Source organism: Meriones unguiculatus, chromosome 16 (genome assembly GCF_030254825.1).
Source record: "Meriones unguiculatus strain TT.TT164.6M chromosome 16, Bangor_MerUng_6.1, whole genome shotgun sequence".
Classification (NCBI taxonomy): Eukaryota; Metazoa; Chordata; class Mammalia; order Rodentia; family Muridae; genus Meriones; species Meriones unguiculatus.
This window is the reverse complement of record NC_083363.1, coordinates 37,294,001-37,315,272: the sequence shown is the minus strand read 5'-3', so window position 1 is coordinate 37,315,272 and position 21,272 is coordinate 37,294,001. Positions and strand designations below refer to the sequence as shown.

The window sequence follows — 21,272 nt, the reverse complement described above, 5'->3', positions numbered from 1 at the left end:
ATTCTCAGCTCGCATGACAGAGGGCAAGTCCTCCCTTGCCATGGGAGGCGGTAGAGTTCAGAGAGGTTGATAGCAGGCCGGGGCTGCCCAGCAGTGGACATGTGAGGGGCTGAGCAGGCCCCCACAACCAACCTGTCTGCTTCCCCTCACTGCACATGCCAAAGCCATTCCAGAAGCAGCTTCCTGTATTCCCCAGCCCCACTTATTCTAATCCTGGGGATTAGTGAGGAGGGGGAACTGGCAACTGCTGCTCAGAACAAGTTGTTCAACACAGAAACTTTTCTCTGAGGCTGTTCTTCCAGGCCTCCCCAGGCCTCCGTCTCTCCAGGCCTGGGGAGAGGGCTTACGGGCAGGGCTCTGGGTGTATCGGAACCAGGCTGTACCGAGGAGATAGATAGTTGGTGGGGAAAGAGGGGGTTCTTGGTGAATGGGGGAACGTGTCCCTACATTGAGCGAGTCTCGGAGGACCAAGGAGGACTGGGCGCCAGCCAGCCCTTAATCCCTCTGCATACACTCCCTTCCCTAAGGATTTTTTTTTTTTCCATTTCAGAGACATCGAATGGAGGATTTGGGGTGGGGTAGGGGTAGGAATTAAGGAAGGCCGTATAGCTGGCCATGGGAAAGATGAGGCAAAGGAAAACCTAGGGTTTGACATGTCCTCCAGAAGGAAGCCAGAAACGCGAGGCCTGGCAGCTCCTGGCAAGCTGCACAGTCTAAAGGCACCGGTCCTACCTCTGCTGCTTTATTTGGATGTGTGCATGTCCTCAGAATAGGAGACCCCACTAAGGACAGGAACTGTGTTGGTGAGAGTAATTATTGTGGTGGGGTGGACGGTGACGGAGGTGGTCACAGCGATGGTGGTCATGGTGGGTGTAATGACGGAAACACTGTGGTGGTGACCGGAGTGGTCATGCACATGGAATCTCCTGAAACCATGAAAGGGATAGGGGGCGTGCCGGAAGTTGAGAGGTGGGCTTTGCATCTTGGCAGGCCTGGCCGCTCTCCCCACCCATTGAGTCTCAAGTGGTCAGGAGGGCAGGGCCTATCTCTCCCACCGGGGGAAGGGCTGTTGATGAGAGCTGTTGGCGGCATTCAGTGCTCCAAGCCTCACAGAAGCAAGCACCGGCTCCTTCGGTTTCCTCTCTCCCTAGGGATTCTTCAGTCCTTCTCTCTGTTCTAGGTCCTTCTGCCCACAGACTTCCTCTCGTCATCCCTACAGACCCTACCCTGAATCATCCACCAATCCGTTCCTTCAGAGTCCCACACATCCTAAAAAAGAAGCCTCGGCCTCTGCCACTGCTTCCTGGTCTCCCACTTGCTTCTTCAGCCCTCAGCACCTCAGGGTTCCTGGTGCAGTGGAAAGGCCTCTCTTCAGGCCAGCAGAGGTCCCACCCCACCTGCCTCGCAGCCTCAGCCTCTTGGAAAGAAATTGCTTCCATGGCCAACCAAGTTATTGACTTTTTAAACACTGATTTATCGTATGAGTTATTTGTATGTTTGTGGATGCGTGTGGTGTGTTCATAGGTCAGAGGTTAGCGTGAGGGAATTGGTTCTCTCTTTCCCCCTTGTGTGTCCAGGGGATCAAATTCAGGTCGCACATTCACCTGCTGGGCCATCTCACTGCCCCCAACCAAGGCTTTGCGAAAGCCTTTTGCTAGGACCTTCAGGACCAAGTGCCAGAGACTGTTGGGCCATCCCGTCCTCTCAGGATGATGCTGTTTTAATGTCCTTCCTTCCTTCTCTCCCTGAACGCTTCACCCACATTGACCGTGTCTCCTGGTTCCAGTTCGAGCCAACACAGCAGCTGGCAGGCCAACTTCTCTGGCTGGAGTCCTGCCTCTGGCTTCAGATTCCTCCCTTCTAGACTCCATCCAGGACCTTAGGTGAAGGTGGTCTTGCCTCCCCAGACACACTCGCCCTGTCTCCTGCCCAGCATCCTGGGTGACTTCTGCTTCCCTTTCCACCATCAGTTCTGCCAAACCTCCCGGGTCATGGTTCTCTCGCAATGAACACAGAATCTAATTTTATCTTAAAAACACAAAGCCTGCTCATCCTTTAACTGTGCTCACATTATCATCATTATCTTGATAGATCCTGTTTGCTATTAAAGCTAATAAGTTATATAAATCTTGAACTTTTTTTTTCTTTTTTAAACTCCGAAAGATAAGCTGCTATGCTGGCCCATAGGACATTAACCTGTGTTTTATAAACACAGGGATGGTGGTGAGGGTAGGACAAGGCTCGTACTGAGTACGCCTGCCTAACCTGGAAGTTACCGTAATTTTCTTGCCTCTGCCTTTCAAGTCCCGAGTTTACAGGTGTGTGTGGCCACATCCAACCGAAGCTATAGGCTTTCAAATGAGTAAAACATCTTTTAAGTTCTTGGGGGCTGGAGAGATGGTTAAGAGGACCCGAGTTCAATTCCCAGCACCCACATGGTGGCTCACAACTGTCTGTAACTCCTGCTCCAGGGGATCCGACATCCTCACATAGACATACATGCAGTCAAACACCAATAAGATAAAACTAAAACAATCTAAAAACAAAAACAACTACACTGAAGTTCTTATTTATTTATTTTTCCATGCTGGGAATGCCTCAGGACCTTGCACACACTAAGCAAGCACTCTGCTACTGAGCTACATTCTCAGCCCTGAAACGGCTTTTTAGAAAGTAAAACACCATTATTGCAGCTGGAGAGATGGCTCAGTGGTTAGAGAACTGCCTGCTTCTCCAGAGGACCTGGGTTCAGTTCCCAGCACCCATGCCCATCGGTGGCTCAGGGCATGCAAATATTTCTTTCCCCTTTGGCTGTATTAATGTGCCATTCTCTGCAGATGCCCTTGGCTTTGGTAAATCCTCTCAGGAAAAACATCTCTTTTGAACTCAGCAGGTATTCTCTTTCTCTCTTTCTCCCTCTCTCTCTCACACACACATGCACAATTGGCAATAATAAAAATAAACCTTAAAATGCTTTTTTACTATGCAAAGTATTTTGCATCCCAAATCCTCCCACCTTGACTCCAATAATTATCAGCTTTCTGCCAGTCTTGTCTCACCTGTTTTCCAGCTACCCTCTTGTTTCTTGTTGAGTACCTCAGCTAGCTAATTTTGACATATTCTGTATATCATATTATTTTATTCACAAATATGTGTACTCACCACATTTCTTTTCAAAAGTTATTTCTTTTCAAAATTTATTTGTCAAAAAAAGATAATGCATTTAAATGATCAACAATACATTTCTTTTTTTTTTTTTCTTTTTTTATTACAAGACAAAATCTCAGTATGCAACCCTGGCTTGCCTGAGACTCACCACGTGGTCCAGGAGTTCATGACCCTCCTCTGTCTTTGCCTCTGTAGGGCAAGGATTTCACGTGTGTGTTACTATGCCCAACAAAATTAATAAGTTCGTAATAAAAGTTTTAACTGTTTTGTGTGGTAATTTTTTTCATAAAAGTTTTAACTTTTATGTATATGAATGTTTTGCCTACATGTATGTATGTGTTCCATATATGTGCCTGGTCCCCCCCAAAAGGCCAGGAGAGGGCACAGAATCTGCTGGAACTGGAGTTACAAATGCTTGTAGGTCACCATGTGGGGGCTGGGAACCAAACCCAGGCCCTCTGTGGGAGCAGCCGGTGCTCTAAACCACTGGGCCATCTCTCCAGCCCCTTCATCCATTAAAAAAAGTTAACACACAAAATAATGAGTTTCATCATGGTATTTTTATACATATATTATTATAATTGGCTCATATTTATCTCCCTGTGTCAGTTGATGTTAACAAGCAATTTATAACTGCAACATCCACACTAACAACAAACCAACCACAAGGAAACAAAATATGAACATATATAATACCCAAAACCCCAACATCAGATAAAGCAGACAGCACGATGTGAATCCAACACAGAAACAAACACAGAAAAAAACATACTTCAGGGGCTGTGGGTGTTACAGTTTATTAAATATATATTTAGTAGGAAAAAAAAACCAACACTATTCCAGGAAGGTAGAAATAAAGGGCGTGACTGAGAATTTTGGCAGAGAATTGAAACTTATTTTTGCTTTTTTTTTTTTTTTTTTTGTAAGTGAAAAATTTAGAGCTAAAAAACAGTGCCTGAAAAACAATTTGAAGGATAGACTTAAGAGCATATGAGATGTGGCTGAAGAGAGAAATAACAAATCAGAAGCTGGGTCAGAAAAAATACCAGAATGAAGCATGGAGCTATATATATATTTTAAAAGATGGGGAATATATAAGAGAGTTTGAGAGATGGAGGAGGCAGTGAGCAGTTTCAGAGGGCAGGCTCAAAGTCATCTATGAAACTCATGAAGGAGACAGATCCATGCAGTCAGCAAGGACCTAGAGCAAGATGGGTGAGAAGAAATACACACCCAGCCTGTCAAGGAAGCCTGCCAGCGCAGCCACATATGAAAGATCAGAGACAAGGAGACTTGAACCCTTGATGTCCTTGCAGAGGACCCAAGTTCAATGTCAAGCACCCACACGGTGCCTCGAAACAATCTTTAACTACAGCTGCAGGGAATGTGATGCCCTCTTCTGACCGCCACAGATAGCAGCCATGTGTGTGGAACACACATAGGCATGCAGACGGAACACTCACAAACAAATTAACATAGATTAAATCCTTGTTAAGCATGAGAGAAGCATACAGGCTATCTTGAAAAGAACGACGGTTAATTGATCTCTTCACGGTCAGATGGAATCTGGAGGAGGCTGGAATTCTTTATGAAAAAGGAAAAACACAAAACACAACACACACATCCAATGGGTGTGTGAAAATTCCCCCCTCCAACAATTTTGCCAGCTGGGTGCCATACAGTTTTATTCAATTCTGAGAAGTAGTGCAGACACTCCAAGTGAACGGAAAGGCTCAGACCCATAAGGCTGACATTTCAAAAGCCAATAGCAAGTCACTCTTTGAGCTCAAGTCACTTGCCAGAGAGAGAGAGAGGTACAGAACTCAGAGCAACATTCCTTGCTATTGTGATTTAAGACAAAAGCTGTTTAAGAGGGTATGAAAGAGCAACCAGATGAAAGAATGAGTAGGGTGCACACCTTTAATCCCAGGGAGGCAGAGGCAGGCAGATCTCTGTGAGTTTGAGGACAGCCTGGTCTACAGAGCGAGTTCTAGGACAGCCAGTGACAAAGGAACCCTGTCTCGGAAAATGAAAGGCATAGGGCAAGGTCTGTGCAGAGACAAATCTTCAGTGCCCTCTCTGGACACACCATTCCCTGGACACCTCCACATATTCAGCCATCTGCTTTTGGTTTTTGAGACAGGATTGCACTGTGCAGCTCTGGCTGGAATGTGACTCCCTGAGCAGACAAGGCTTGAACTCACAGAGATCCGCCTGAGTCTGCATGCTGAGTGCAGTGACTAAAGGCATGTGCCATTATGCCTGGCTTTAAAAAAGTTTGTTTATTTAAAATATGTGTATTGGTGGGGTGTGTCTGTGTGGATATGTAGGTGTGAGGACGAGTGCCTAAGAAGGCCAAAATAGGATGCTGGATTCCCTGGAGGTGAAGTTAGAGGGGGTTGTGAGCCGTCTGATGTGGGTGCTGGGAACTGAACTCACGGCCTCTTAACCTCTGAGCCCTCTCTCTAGCCGTGTCCAGCAGTCCGCAGGCTGTCCTAGCCCAGTGGTTTTTGATCTGTATAGAGTTCATTATGTATGCATGAGAGATAATATCATTGGCCACGAGTGAACAACTCCGCATTTAACCCCACTTGCCTCCCTGGAAATGAAAACCAGATACACATCTGTTGCTTCGACTCCAAACGCCACAGTGACTGGAACAGAATAATGGATGGCCTGTTCAATATCTAGAAAAATCAGTAAAAAGTGAAGGTGCAGTAAGTATATTCTCCGATGAACATAACTGCAGGGAAGCTGGGCCTGGTAGCACCCCACTCCCCCCCCAGGCCCAGCTGCTTTAGAGGCTGGCAGGAGGGACACCCGAGCCCAGAGGATTTGTAACCAGTCTGGGGAACAGAGTGAGGCTCTGTCTTGATTAAGAAAAATACTAAAATCATTTCAGGTGGGCTGTAACTACCAAAGATCCCCATGAATAGACCCCCCTTAGCAAGATGACCCTAACTGGAAGGTCAAACTGAATGCAGTGAAAACGGCACAAATCAGTACCATAGGATGATGGAGTACAGGAGTTAGGAATTTGAAGTCCTTACATAGATCTTGGGAAAGAAAAACATATCAATCAATATTAAGGATTTTTACACGCTATAATCTCTAGGTGGATACTAAATTTTCAATTTTTTTTTTAAAATTATAAACACAGTTGTAAATAAGTAAAAACCACCACACAGCAAAACTGACCAGACCCAAAGTCTACACAACTCAATAAACTAAAAATTATGAGTGACTTTAAATTTAATAGAGAAGCTGATTAAATAAAATAATTCCAACCGAAAGCAAAGGAGGAAGGGAAAAAGGAAAGGAGGCAAGACATGTCAAAAGTAGTTAGCAAGAGGCTAGGTTTAAATCCAAATGTGTAAAATACTTTCCATTAAAAAGCAAAGAGTTTTAGAGTTTCAGACTAAAAAACTTTTTTTTTGTATTAAGTTATTTTTCATTCTCCCTGTATACCCCATATATATGTATATGTATATATATATGTATACACACATTTACACACACACACACATATATACACACACATGTGTGTATGTGTGTAGGTGGGTGTGGTGCATGCCATTGAGCGGTGAGGCAGAAGGACGGCTTTCAGCAGCCAGTGCTCTCCTCCTACCATAGGGGTCCTGGAGATGAGATCAGATTGCCAGGCTGGGTAGCAAGTGCCTTTACCCACTGAGACATCTTGCTTGGCCTGGAGACGTATCTTGTATAGGAACCAAACTGAAAGTATGTATTGTTAGTAGAGACACAACTGAAAACGCAGAGATGCACACAATACCAACTACAGCAAAAAGCTAATGCAGTTACGTGAAGGCCAGACTGAATAGATCTTAAGAGAAAATGTATCAGCAGGCTGATGCGAATTGGCACGCAGACACCCGCTGCTCCCCCGTGTCTGCTCCCCCGTCTTTCGGTTACTCAGGGCTGGTTTCTGCAGTGATAACTGACCTGACAAAACACCCTTACCTGCCTGACTGTTGGCTGCTCAACTGGTAAGCCTTGAGGCTAGCTTCTAAATAAGTTATATTCAGGGGCTGGAGAGATGGCTCAGCAGTTGGGAGTGTACGCTGCCCTTCGGTTCCTAGCACCTGCCCAGCTCACAACCACCTTTAGTAACTCCAGTGCTCAGGGTTCTAGTGCCCTCTTGTGACCTCCCTGGGAAAAGGCACTCATGTGCACATACCCACACACACATATTGAAAATATTTGCATATGTGCATAATTAAAATAAAAATTTAATATGTATATATAACACAAAATATATTCAAATTCTTGGTGTCTGTCTCCAGGAAAACTGAAATCAAGACAACAGTTCTTTGTTTTAGTGATAAGGACAACCAACACCCATTGGTACAATGCTGATTGGCTTTGAGCTCTCCCTTCTGCTGTTTCTTGACCTTGTTGCCATCCATCCCGTGTGCTTTTCTAAAAGTGGCTTCCCACCCTTGTGACCTCCCTCCTGTGCCTGCCTCCAGGCCTGGTCAAGCATGGAACGCTTTGCCTCCCATTCTCCTGTATCTTCAGTGACTCTTTTCAATTGTATTTATATTTTGTGTGCATTGGTGTGCGATCCCCATAACACATATTCTGTACCTCCCACTGTAACTGCGGGTGGAGTTTGGAAATGGGTGCTATTTTGGATCCTTAATAACTAGAACTCCTGAGAGAACTTTACCAGGATAACAGAGTTGCTGGGTGACCCGGCCCCAGTCTCTTACCCTGTATTGGCCTCTTAGTTTCTATGACTTCATGGTAAGCACTTTGGGCTGAAATCAAGTGTTCCTCCAAGGAGGCGAGAGATGTTTATTCTTCATTGTGGAAACTTATTGTCTAGGATGCTCGTAGCATCCCTGGTCCACGGTACCCAAAGCCAGAGCTTATCTCATGCAACTCTGTTAGAAATGTGGTCAAATGACTTCAGAGACCTTCTCCACTAGACAGGGTGATCTGTTAGGGTCTTCCTCTTTAGACGCTCTTGGACTCTTCCCATTGATACATATGGACCATTGGTGGTCCAGAAACATGGGGGCTAGAGCACAGAACAAATGGTGGGAAAGAGCTGGACCCAAGCTGGAGACAGTCCTTGCAAATATCTGAGGACAGAATGAACATCTAGCCTTCCAGCTTTCAGAGCAATGGAAGCTCCTAGGCGGCTCTGCTGGCTTTTCCATCATAGGTCCTTCTCTCCTCCATGGACAGAATCCAGGGTTGCGGCGTCATGCAATGTCGGGGGGGGGGTGTCATAAGAGTAGGCGGGGGGCCTCTGGAGCTCTGCTAGCCCTAGGGCTGTTGGCAGAGCTGAGGCCACAGTTTTCTTCACAGGAGGTTGGACGGAGTGGGGAGGGGACAGGTGTGACTTGGGGAGTGGGACGGTTCTCCAGACTGGCCGGCAGACTGGCAGCAAGATGGTTGGGACTGCCCTCATTTCCTCTCGTTATCCAGCCTGCATGGTGAGGGGTGAGGCCCATGAAAGGTGACTGTGTCAAAGAGAGGGATGGAAAGTGACAAGGGGCGAGGAGCCGAGTGCAGAACAGACGGTCTTTGAGGTGGATGAGGGCTGCGGCTCTCAGGAGTTCTGTGTTGCCCAATATTCAGAGCTCTAGATGAGTGTGCAGGAGCTTCTGGGAATGGCTCCATCTATTAATTCACCGAGTCATCGGCTTGACAATTTCTCTGGGGCTGCAACAAGCCCATCTCCGTGTTGTACGTGTTCTGGGACCACAACTTATCTGACTCGAGGGGTTGGAGTGTTGGTGAGCAGTAAAGGAGGAACCTCGAACAGGAGGGGTTTGTCAGTTTTATGCAGCTGGCTCTGGGACGTCGGGCAGGCGATGGAGAGGGAGAAGAGGAAGAAGGAAGAGGCAAGAGAGAAACCTGACAGGCATGCTGTGACCTGGCCTAACTCACCCCTCCCCCAGCTCCCATCCAGAGGGGGGGCTGTGATCGTCCCATTCTGCAGACAGAACAAACTGAAGCTCATCTTTCACCCAGAACTCTTTCCCCAGGCTTGCCCAGTTTGACCCCGGAAAGTCTCCGGCTGTCCTCACACAGACTGTGACCTTTCGGCCTCGGAGAGTGGCTGCCAGAGTGGAAGGCAGAGTCTGTGCCCTCTGTGGTCCTTCTGACCACATCGACATCTGTCAGTTTCCCGGAAGTCTGGTTCTACAGTCTGCGTCTGGGAATCTGTTTACCTGTAGGTAAACTGAGAAAAGTGAATTCTGCAGCTTCCACACCAAGGACCAAGTGTGGTGATAACAGCAAAGGCATGAGAATGTTAGTAAACATTTTTTTTTGGGTGGTGGGGGGCTTTTTTTAAGATAGATTCTCCTACACATTCAGGTATGAATTCACTGTGTAGCCTGGGCTGGCTTCAGACTCAAGACTCCTTTTTTTTTTTTTCAGCCTTTCAAAAGCTGAGGCCGCAGTGCATTTCTGCCATGTCCAGTTAGGGGATAGGTTTCTCGTTTTGTTTTGGAGACAGGGTCTTCCTGTGCAGTCTGGTCTGAACTCAGCATGTAGAGATCTGTCTGCCTCTGCCCCCTCAGTGTGGGGATTAAATGCTTGCATGATAATAGTTGTGAATTCGCAATAACTCAGACACGAATTCACGCACATTCTCAAGCCAACCTGGAGACCCAGGTTCAGACCTGGAGACCCAGAAGCCGGAAGCAACTAACTTACAAACCAGGGATCTAACCACATGCACAAGTTCTGGAGGCACCAGAGGTGTGGCAAGGGGCTTCCTGGAGCAGACTGTACCCCCAGACTTTAGGATAGCTGAATGTAAGTTCCCTGAAGCCTGTGGTCAATTCCCTGCCGCACCACTGGTTTGGTGTGTGACCCGAAACCGGTCAGTGTCTCCGGCTTCCTGTGTCGGACGAAGGAAGGAGCAGGTTGAACCGGATGGTCAGTAGCTTCGTTGCAACACTGACATTTCAAGAGGCTTCACCAGGCTAAAATAGGATGCAAGAGCCACAGCTGTGGTTGGAAAAGGGCAGCCTGGGACCTGTGTGCTTGTGGAAACAGGGATGCTTTGGGGGTGAGGGGGCATAGAGAGCTAATTGCAAGGTCATGAGCTCAGCTGGGGGCCACTTTCTCCCAGCAGCACCCGCAACTGGCTGTGAGTCAACGATGGGTCATTGGCCACAGCAAGGCAGCTGGAAACAAGCCCTGAGCATGGACAGAAAGCAAGTCCTACCAGGTACCAGTTTAAGGGGCTCCAAGGGGGCCTGCATGTTCTTTCCTATCTAGTCTATACACTTCTACACCCCATTAAGTCCCATTAAGCTCACTCACCTCATGCTCATTGGGTGTTTTGGGCTGTGATTTTGCTAGTACGCTCAGAGCCAGGGCACTTGAGCTGTGCCTGAAGCTGACATGTGGGGCCTCTCTCTTCTAACCTCTGCAGGCTGAGTTACTGCCACATAAGGGCAGGTATTAATTCTAGCCTACGCCCCAAGGGAAAGGGTTTGCTAAAAGAGGGGCATCAACTTTGGGGCAGACTAGTGTCAAAGAGTCACTCCTGAGGAAGTTCAGCAATGAGGGTTCCAGGATGTGAGCTCCTTGGAACGTCAGGGAAGGTGTGGGAGGAGTGGGAGTCAGGGCTGAAGTTCTTCCAAGATACAGCTCCTGCCAGCTGATCACATCACATAGCATGACATGGCTGGTGATGCTGGAATGATTCAAGGCACTTCCCTGCCATGCGTGTGTCTCCCACGAGCCTCTTGAACACAGGCTCCAGGCTCCTCATGTACCTGAGGTCTGGGCTGGAGCCAAGCTACACACTCAGCCCTGAGACAGAGGCAGCTGTCCCCAGACTCTTCTGCAGAACATTCGAACGTCTCTGTAGTCGTCACCAGCCATTTCCCATTCACTTACTCATTCATCCATCCACGCATTCATCTATTCATTCACCCATCCATCCATTCACTCACTCATTCATCCATTCATTCACCCATCCATCCATTCTCACACTCATTCATTCATTTAATCATGCTGCTGTACCTCTGAGAAAGGCTCTCTGTTTGTCTTTTTAAACATCTTCCTAGGTGGGGATGTAGCTCAGCAGAGTTTTTTTGTTTGCTTGTTTGTTTGTTTTTGAGCACACACAAAGCCCTGGGTTCAAGCTCTTCAAACCCCAGCACCACATGAACAGGGGGTAATGGAGTTTGCCTGGAAACCCATCATTGAGAAGTTAGAAGCAGGAAGACCGGAAGTTCAAAGTCATCCTCAGCTATATATTGAGTTCAAAGACAGCCTGGTCGACATGAGACTGCCTCAAAAGCAAAGCAAAATGAACAAAAACAAAACAAAACAAAAACCCCCAAAGCAAACGTAATTTAAAAATCTCCCCAGGAAGCCCAGGTCTCCGGGGGCCATCCAGTCTACACTTTAATTATTTGATCTTTAAATGTTGTTGTTTGTTTTTGAGACAGTCTATGTCACCCTGACTGGCCTGGAGCTCACCATGTAGGTCAGTCTGGTCTCAAACTCATAGAGATCTGTATGCCTCTGGGATCAGAGGCATGTGCCACCATCTGACCTCTGACCTTTAATTTTTAAATTTCTTTTAGCTTTATTTTAATATTCATGTGTATGAGTATTTTGCCAGCATGTATATCTCTGCACCACATTCATGCCTGGTGCTTGTGAAAATCAGAAGAGGGTGTTGGGTTCCCTGGAACTGGAGTTATGGACAGAGGTGAGCTGCGATGAGGGTGCTGGGAATTGAACCTGGTCCTATGTAAGAACAAGTGCCCTTAATCTCTGACCTATTTCTCCAGCCTCTTGACCTCATTAAAAAATAGTTTCTGTCTATGGGGGCTCTGGCTGCCTGCAGATCTGTCTGTGCACAGCTTGAATGAACAGCACACACAGAGGCCGGAAGAAGGTGTCAGATCTCTTGAAACTGGAGTTAAAGACAGTTGTGAGTTATAGACAGTTGTGTGGGTGCTAAGAACTGAATCTAGAAGAGCAGCCAGTGTTCTTAACCACTGAGCCATCCCTCCAGACTCTATCATTTGACCTTTAAAGCTTCTAAAGTCTGCCTTTCCAAGCTGACCTGTTGGGATTCCTCCTACCCTGGAGAAGCAGGCTAACCCTCTCTCCAAGAGAGATTGTGCTCGCTCAGATCTTCTCTTCTTCCCCTCCTGCTCCTTTCTTCCCTTTCTTCTTTTTCTGTGTAGACATATACTGAGCTTCAGCTGGGTCCCAGGAGCCAATCAGAAAGGAACACACACGTGGCATCTTCGCTTCACAGAGCTCCAGCAAGCCAGGGAGACCCTGTAGATCAAAGGCTAGTATAGCTAACTATAGCTTCATCTGAAGAGGGCTCTCCCAAGAACAGGACAAGATGACGGGCAAACGTGAAAATAGGAAGAGTCCACACAAACGCCCCTGAGGCAGTAGCTCATAGGATGAGGTTTCTGGACACTTCCCTTTGTCATTGAGAGGGGAGACTTCTAAGTCCGAACCCACTGTGCAGCAAGCGCCTGGCCAGCTTGGAGCCCAAGGGTCCACCTGGTATCCCTTAGGTATTTGTCTTCTTTAGTGCAACCTGTGGCTGTGTATTCATGTTCTGTCCTCCAGACAGCAGAACATGACCTTGACTCTGAGTCCCTGCCCTGACCTTGTAAACGCTCTCTTCCCTCAGCCCCCAGAGGCTGCTCTGCACCCGGATCTGCCTCAAAGTATCCGCTTTGCATACCTTCTTAATGTGACTAGCAAGGTGTGGCCTTCCTGTCTGGATATCCTGATCTCCTGGAGAAGGCCTGCAGGTGAGGTCCCAGGAGAAAATAGAAACCCGGGAGGAGGTTATAGGAGACATTTAGTCTAGGGCTCCAGAAATAGGTGTCTACACTGTGCTGGGCCATACAGATCTATGACCTCTGACCTTGTCCTTCCAGGCCCTCATTGGAGAGAGAGTGTATATACAGGAACCCATGAGTCCTCTGACTAGGCTTCTCTGTTGGCTGGCTCCTATCTCTTTGCTCTTCGGAACCCGGCCATTCAGGGGTGCCCGGTTAGTTACCGGAGCCCCCCCCCAAGATCTCATCCACCTGCTCTGCCCCAGAGTCACAGCAGTTGGTCCTATCTGGGCCCGGCCTTCTCACAGCCTCCGTGTTCTTCACCTCACTTCTTCAGGGGCCTAGCTGGACCGTGAGGCCGGCCCACTTCTCAATCCTCACTCTCCAGCATCTGTCTTGAACGGTGACCCCTCCCTGCGTGCACTCTCAGAGGCAAACTCTCAACAGCTCTCATTCTGTTGTCACATTTCTTATCTGTCATGGAAACGAGGCCCTGTTTGGCAGCTGGGAGAGAGGACCCTGTGGTTCCAGGTTAGTGCTGGCCAGAGAACAGAAGCTCTGGAAACAGCGTTTGCTTTCCCTGCCCTTTAGCGTCGACGAGCACCTGTTCTTTCCTGTTTAAGAACACTGCACATGCTGGAAGACCTGTGACTCCGAAGCACGGCTGCTCGCTGCCCTGGTTTCTGCTCCTATGCTGTCTCCTCCCCAGGACAGTGTTTTGACCCCGGTCTAAAGCAGCGACCTTTCCGCTGCATCCACGCCTCTCGATTTACTATGATCCCAATGATATTATGTTCTCCACTTAGTGATAATCTGTTTTTTCCTGCCCTGAAGTGTGAGCCCATGATGGCAGAGGCCTCAGCTGACATCTTGATTATGATGGTATCAGTGCGTGGAGCTGGGCCTTTGCGCACATGCATTTGTGTGTGTGTGTGTGTGTGTGTGCATGCGCACAAGTGGGCATGTGAGTGAGTGTGTGTGCCCTGGAGCTGAACACAGGCCTTGCTCAGCACCTGAGTCACAGTTGCGCAAGTGGGCCACAAAGGCTGAAGACCTACCTTGATGCCCCAGCTATGGGACTCTGGGCCCAGGCTGACTTCCCGTGAGCAAAAATTTTTCTTCCCTGAAGCACACCTGCTCTTCCATTCTGGCTTCCTTTCCCATCACCGGTTGCTGCTGGGCCCTTTCTCAGCTGAAATCCCTGCAGGTGCCACATTCTCATGCCTACAAATCAGGGTTGGGTGAGCACCTCAGGGCAGCCTGCAGCCCCTAGTCCTTGCCAGCCCTCCCCACCTCTCCCACACAAGAGAGGGACTCTACAGGAAAGCTTCATCCATCTCACCTGAGGTGGTGGCTCAGCCTTCCCTAGCCCCTATCCACCCCTGACTCCCAAGCCCAAGACAAGCCTCTGGTGGGTGGCCAGGATGTGCACGGGGCTGCAGTTTTGGACCCAGTGCTGAAAGGGTCCCTGCCATGTCAAGCTTCCCCAGGCCTGAGCAGTGTGCAATCACTGCCTGGTCCTTAGATCTGTCAGCACCCTGTCCTGGGCTCCTAGCCCTGTAAGCGTTCTGGATTGCTTGAGCAGAAAAGGACTTCTGGCTTAGAGGTTTGCACAGTGAGCTCCCAAGTACCCTGGTGCTGATCCGTGTGTGTGCATATGACGGTACAGGTGCATTTTGGGAAAAAACGTGGGGCTTACAACCCTTACTATTATCCTTCTTTTATTTATTTAGAAATTTTATGTATGCCAACTCGTGCACACTCAAACACACACAAGTGTGTGTGAGCCATGTGTGTGCAAATACGTGTGCCACATGTGTGCAAACGCTCAAGGAAGCCAGAGGACTTCAAATCCTCTGGAATTGAAGTCAAAGGCAATTCTGAGTTTCCCCATGTGGGTGCTGGGAACAGAACTTGGGACCTTTAAAAGAGCAGTAGCCATCACATTTAAGCCTCCATCATCATCATCATCATCATCATCATCATCATCATCATCTTCACCACCAAAGAGAGAGCCTCAATTTGTAGCCCAGGCTGTCCCGAGACTCCCTATGCAGCCTAATTTGTCACTGAATCCTAGCCTTAGCCTCCTGACTGCTGGGGCCCTAAGCATGTACCAGGCCCAGTTGGGCTGGCCCCGATTTCTACTTCGGCCATGGAACTCCATCCCTTTCCTTTGTTGCCTCAGAGAAAGAAGATGCCCCATGGGTTACTATTTAAAAGGAGACTTGTTATTTTAAAAAGAAAAGTTTGAAAACCACAAATCATAAGGAAATTAATTTTAAATACAGGGGAAACGGAGTCCCAGGGGAGCAAATGTCTTTCCAAGGTCACAGTGATGTCGGTAGCAGAGTGAGCACCATATCGGCCAGCCTGGATCATAGGCTGATGTTTTTGCCAAGACCAGGCTGAAACGTCCCTCTTAGGAGGTGGCAGCTGGGGGCAGAGTGCCAGGAAGGCACTGTCACAGACACGGGCTAAGGTCATGCCTTCCCACTCCCAAGAGCCCCTAAGATGCCCCCTTGAGAACAGACGTACTGGAAAGGACATTCAGTCCTGATCTGGAGGCTTGAAGTTTTGGAGGGGGAAGGGCAGAGTGAGGAAGAGTGAGAGGGACAGGAGAGAGAGAACCATCTGGGACAGGCTCTTCAGGTGCCCCACTGAGAGTAGCTGCCATCCCAAGCTGGCACCTGCTTTCTGTCTCCTTTCCACCTGGGGAGGAAACAGAGAGAGAGCTTGTGCCCAGGCGGGGAAGGCAGCCCTGAGGTGACCACTGTTGGGTAGAAAGGTGGGAGGGTCTTTGTGGATGTGTTGGTGATGGCTAGCAGTAGAGATCGTAGACTAAGGAGTTCTGTGAGGTGCACTGTCACGCCCAGCTGGGCACCCAGGAAGTGCTTTTAGGCTGTGGGATGGATGGGTAGTATCCCCACCCTTCATAACCACTGGCCTTCTCCTTCCCCCACTCCCGTCCTTTGGAGGCAACAAGGACTGAGTTATTCTTAGCAAGTTTCATTCATCAAAGTATGACAAATGGTGTCCTGGGAGGAATGCCTGGGCACCACAGGGAGCCAGAGAGGTGGAGTGCAACGGACCCATCTCTGGGGAGAAGCTGTTATGTTCAGGAAGCCCCATTTCAATGGAGACACAATCTATCTTTAAGAAAATGTACTCTGAGTGGCCATGGCCTGTCCTCAGGAAACTTGAGTTTGAGTCAGACATTTTCCTCTCCTCAGCAAGATTCTGTCTGAGGAGACACGGCCTGTCTCCAGGGAGCCCCAGTCTAAATGGGGAGACTGAGTTCCTCTTCTTAGGGAACCTCTGTGTGGATGGGGAGACACAGCCCAGGCCCTAGCAGGCCTCTCTTCCGGGGTTTTCCTGATATTGCACTGAGGGAAAGAGCGAAGGTTCTGTCCTCAGGAACTGGCCTCATGGGCAGAAGGCAGCTGCCAGCCCTGCTGGAGAAGGGTAGCCCAAGGCACAGGTTGGACTCAAGACAGAAAAAAGGGTTGTTGGGGTGCCTAGAGGTGACAGAGGAGAGGGGACCTGTAACTGGCATGCTACCAAGAGAGGTATGGAGGAAGACTGAGGCACAGGCCACAAGACCTTCACAGAGTCAGGGTGTCCGTGGCCATCCCATCATACACCCCTCCTCTCCGGCTCCCTCGAGGCCACGGGCAGTGCTGGTCAGTAGAGGACTCTAGGCCATAGGAAGGTGGGTATCAAATTTCTTTGCAGAAGGGTAATGTACCTGTCATAAAAGGAGCCTGTGGCACTTGTCAGAGCCAGCAGTAATGGAGCTGATCAGGAGGACCTTTCCTGAATGTCTTCCGTGCCCTAGGAGAAAAAATGGGGGCACTGAGGTTTCTTCCATGGCTTTCCAGGGACAGTTCCCTTCATCTGGGCGTTCACGTTCTCGTCCACTACCCTCTTCCAGCAGAGAAAGTGGGTCGGGGTTGGGCTTCCCGAGCCTCCCACTTGTATGGGGGAACATGACAGAGGACTCTCTTAAAGGACATGGAGCAGCCCCCGGAGGTTGCTGCAGGTGGAGCTTTCGCTGCTGCTGCTGCTGCTGCTGCTGCTGCTGGGGACTTGGGAGAGGTCATGAGGGCAGGGTTGCGGGTTCTAGGTCCTGGAAGGGGGGGTGGGGCTAATTACCAAGACAGCTCCCGTTGGCCCAGTGCTGCCGAGGCCGCGGATGACAGCCGCGGTGGATAATCAGAACGCATTAGCCTGTGGCCCTGCCATCCTGTAATTTCTCCCTTTGCACGCGCTCCGATGTGATGCAGGAGGTGAGACGATGCTGCTTGGCTTATGAGTCACCCTCGGAAGCGGGGCAGGGACGCAGGGGGCGGCAGAGGCCGCGGAGAAGGGACTCCCGTGGCGGGAGGCCAAGAGTCAACTGGCTCAGGGCTCCGGGCCTGCGTTCCCTGGGGAGCCGTGCCGCGGGGCAGCGGTCCCACCTGCAGGGGGCGCTCCGAGACGGGTATCCTCCTCTCCACCCCCATAGCTCCCGGGGCGTCCGGCTACCCGAAGGCAGGTGCGCTGAAGAAGAGGCCGGCAAGCTCACGGCAGCTCCTCCTACGCTCCGACGCGACAGGTGTCAGTTACACCGCAGCCGCGGCTGTGACCGAAGGGGCCGCGGGTTCTGGCCCAGCTCTGAGTCAATTCGGGCGAGCTGGGGGAGGAGCCAGCGAGGGGCTACCGCAGGGAAGGGAGTTTATTTATTAGCCAGATTAGCCCGCATTAATGGGGGCGCGGTGGTGGCCGGCGGCAGCGGGGACATAGCTGGCATAGCTGGCATAGCGGCCGGGCCTCCCGCAGCGCGCGCTCTGGAGGCTTCAAAGGGGCTTAAAGGGGCCCCTGGTGGCACTGCCACGGCCCCTTGGGGGAGGGCGTGGGCAGCGGGGGAGAAGGCCAGCATTGTGCGGGAGGATTAGGGATCTGGCCTGGAAAGAATTTTAAACTGCTACAGCTGAGCCCCAGGAACCACCCTCTCCCCAAACACACAGGGACACACACACACACACACACACACACACACACACACGCACGCACGCACGCACGCACGCACGCACGCACGCACGCACGCATGCACACGCACACGCACGCATGCACACGCACACGCACGCACGCAGGCACAGCCCAGACATGAGGAGCTGTGTGTCCGTTTCTCTCTGTCTCCCTCAAGCTGGACGCTTGCTTGCTGTTTGGCAAATAACACAGGACATCAAGTTAAGTATAAGTATAAGCTAAGTATAAGTATATCCCAAATGCTGTTTGAGATATACTTATGCTAAAATATTTGTTGCCTTCTGTTCAGCTTAACTGGATTCCTTCTACTCCACTCCCCCAAGCAGTTTGGATTATCTTTCCTGTGCCTGGAAACATGCTCCTGGAATCCACTGTGTTAGCCTATCCCACAATTCCCTCAGGGCAGGAGTCTCTCCTCTTTAGCAGAGCTTGGCCCTTCACAGTGGAACTGAGGATAGTGTATGCACCTTCTCCATCAGACTGGGAACTTCCTCAGGTCAGGGGTTGATTTTCGCTGGGGGGGCCTTTTGGAGAGAGCACCAGGGTTCGAATCTGAGTTTCCCTGGAGCAGGCGTGCTGAGGGCAAGTCTCTCCTTTCCAGAGCAGGGCTGGTGACCCCTGCCTGCACTGAGGGTTCCTGCCTATAGGGGCCTAGGGGACTGACCTCCGAATGGGTGGGTCTTTCTGGGGCTCCAGCACGGAGGTGCTCTGGAATGCTGCACCAGGGAGTATAGGGGAGGGCACCCCCTTTTTCCTAAGCCTCCTAAGCTGATCCTGGCCCTTGCCATAGCATTTGAAGACCATGTCTGCCTGCCCCCAGTTAGGCTGTGGAGAGAGTGGGGTTTGGGGGAGCTCTGAGATCTGGGTACTCAAGAGTCACGGCAGCAGAATGGCCCTTGGTGCAGTTTGGGCCTGCCAGCCTCCTCTCTGCTCATGAGCACCTCCCCCCTGGGCCCTCTGTCAGCCTCACCAGCCCCTCGGCCTTGAAGTTGCTCCTGTCCACGTTCTTCTTGCCTACGGCATGCTCTGCACCGGTACCATGGGCAGCCAAAATCTTCTTCATCAACCTGGACCACTTAAGGAGCCAAACAGGAGGCAAAGGCTTCTTCGATGGGGCAGGGGATGAACAAGTCAGGGAGCAAAGGCTGGGGGGGGGCAAAGGTAGGAGCTTTGGCTTATCCCTTGCCCCTGTACCCCCTCCCTATGGCCCCTCATGCCTCAGGGTGTCTGAGCTCTTTCCCTTGAAGCCGAGGGAAGGCCCTGGAAAGCCCTTTCCCACGGTCACAGCCTCAGCAACCCCCCCACTCCCTTCTTGTTAACTATGGCCACCCCAGGCTCACCCTCTGCAGGGTGCACCCACCCTATTGCTGAAGGGCCCCTCCTTAGGCTGAGTGCCTGCTGCCACCCGCCCGTGGCATCATCACCCCACTCCTCAGGCCGCCCAGTCATCAGGTCAGCAATTAGCTACTTCCTCCCAGCCACATGAGGCCACCAAACGTCACAGCCCCTCCTCCAGCCTCTGCTGCCAGCGGCAGGAGTGCTGGGGGGGTGCCCCCTACCCTTTGTAGTCAGTGCCAAGTCCTGGTTCCACACCCCCTCCCACAACCTACTGAGTGCTGCGGTAATGAGCTCCCATCTAGGAAGCCGGGAGCTGCCAGGCTGCCTCCTCCTATCACCCCATTCTATTGCCTGGGTGGGGCAAGGCTCTCTTGAGGGTGCTGGCGGCCCAGTTTAGGCAGAGCTGGAGACTTAGGTATCTCTGACCCCAGCTGAAAGTGGTTTTCACTGGGTCCTTACCTGGGGCCTAAGAATCTGGGTTCTGGTGGTGGCAATAGTCTAGGTGGAGGGAAAGAAATGGGAGACACTTTCAGACGCCCAGACGTGCTGCTCAGGAAGTCCCCAGAGGCTCCCACACCTGGTATGCACGCAAGTACAAGCTGTTCATGATATGTCTCACTGCAGTGGGGACCCACATAGGCAGAGGCGGTAAGCCCATCACCACGGCAGTGCCAGAATCAGGACCTGTGGAGGGAACCAGGGCCGTGGGAGGGGAAGGCAGACCACTGATGCTCCTGCTTGAGTTAGGGGTGGGGATGGAAGATATGAATTGAAATAGAGGATTAAAAATAAATCCAACGAATGGGTGTAATCTTCAGTTACTTAACTTGGGAAGCTGGAGTGGCTGAGTTTGTATAATACAATGAGATGGGAAACGGAAACTTGCTTGCAGAATTGTGGTCTTGGCTCAGGGCAGGCAGGCCCCAAGCCAACGTGATTACTGGGGATCCCCTGATAACCGATTGCTAGGGTCTGTCTGGGTGAGCTTGCCTCAGGAGGGGGTGAGGTTACTTCAGTCTTTCTTTGATTCCTGGGATCCAACCCTGTCCAGATGCAGGACACAGGTGAGGGGTGTGGTGGGGTGTGGGGGCGTGGCCAGATGCTGCCCTGATTGGCGTGGGGGGTGGGGCCCAGGAAGGGTTGGCTACCTGCCCCACCCCTAAGTGACTCTGTAGCAGGTAGCCAAGAGCTGGCTTCTCAGCCTGGGAGGGGATGAGTCACCCAGTACCTCCCTGACCGGGCAAATGAGGCACAAAGGATGGGAACATGGGTGGAGGGGCCTTCTAGGAACATTCCTGGAAGGGAACCTGGGAATAGCCACGCTGTGGAAGCCACCTGCCTACCTGCCTGCCTGCACCTGCAACTTGGCTCAACACACTCTCCTCCTTGCTCCACACAGCCAGTCTCTAGGTTCACAAGGCAGGGCCCTTAGCTGCCTCCTAGCTAAACCCATCTCCAGCCTGCTGCCACCACCTAGCCTGCCCAGCAGGCTCTCCAAGCTGTGGCTCCAGAAGCGCCCTTATGTATGTGCTCCTAAATCTATGCTCACAGCCACATCAACACACATGTGCCCTCCCAAGCACAGGGAGTCACACTCTCAGCTCCTCCATGGGCTTGTACACACCACAAACACACACACACTCAGATGCATACATATACAAACCTACAGTTGTAACACTAGTGTGTGTGTGTGTGTGTGTGTGTATTAGGACCTTTGTCCCCAGTGCCTGGGAATGTGACCTTGTTTAAAAACAGGTTCTTCATAGATTGTAATCAAGCTAAAATGGCATTTTGCTGGATTAGAGTGAGCCCTGAATCTAATGCCCAGTGTACTTAGAAGAAGAGAGACTTGGACGTGCAGAAATACAGAGCCCCATAGAGAGAGAACTCACTCGAAGAGGAAGACACTGGAGT

The 21,272-nt window shown here is 50.5% G+C and overlaps 1 long non-coding RNA gene across 2 annotated transcripts; it reads right to left on the bottom strand.

Moving 5' to 3' along the window:
• Positions 1–14,710: 14,710 nt before the first annotated feature.
• LOC132648381 (uncharacterized) lies at positions 14,711–19,459 on the bottom strand. Of its 2 annotated transcripts, none has more exons than XR_009586789.1 (4): positions 19,381–19,459; positions 17,145–19,165; positions 16,738–16,823; positions 14,711–15,701 (listed from the first exon to the last, which is right to left on the bottom strand). It is a non-coding gene; the product is annotated as an uncharacterized LOC132648381 (long non-coding RNA). The 2 variants fall into 2 exon arrangements; XR_009586788.1 differs by lacking the exon at positions 19,381–19,459 and having other exon boundaries at positions 17,145–17,687; positions 18,991–19,317.
• Positions 19,460–21,272: the final 1,813 nt, after the last annotated feature.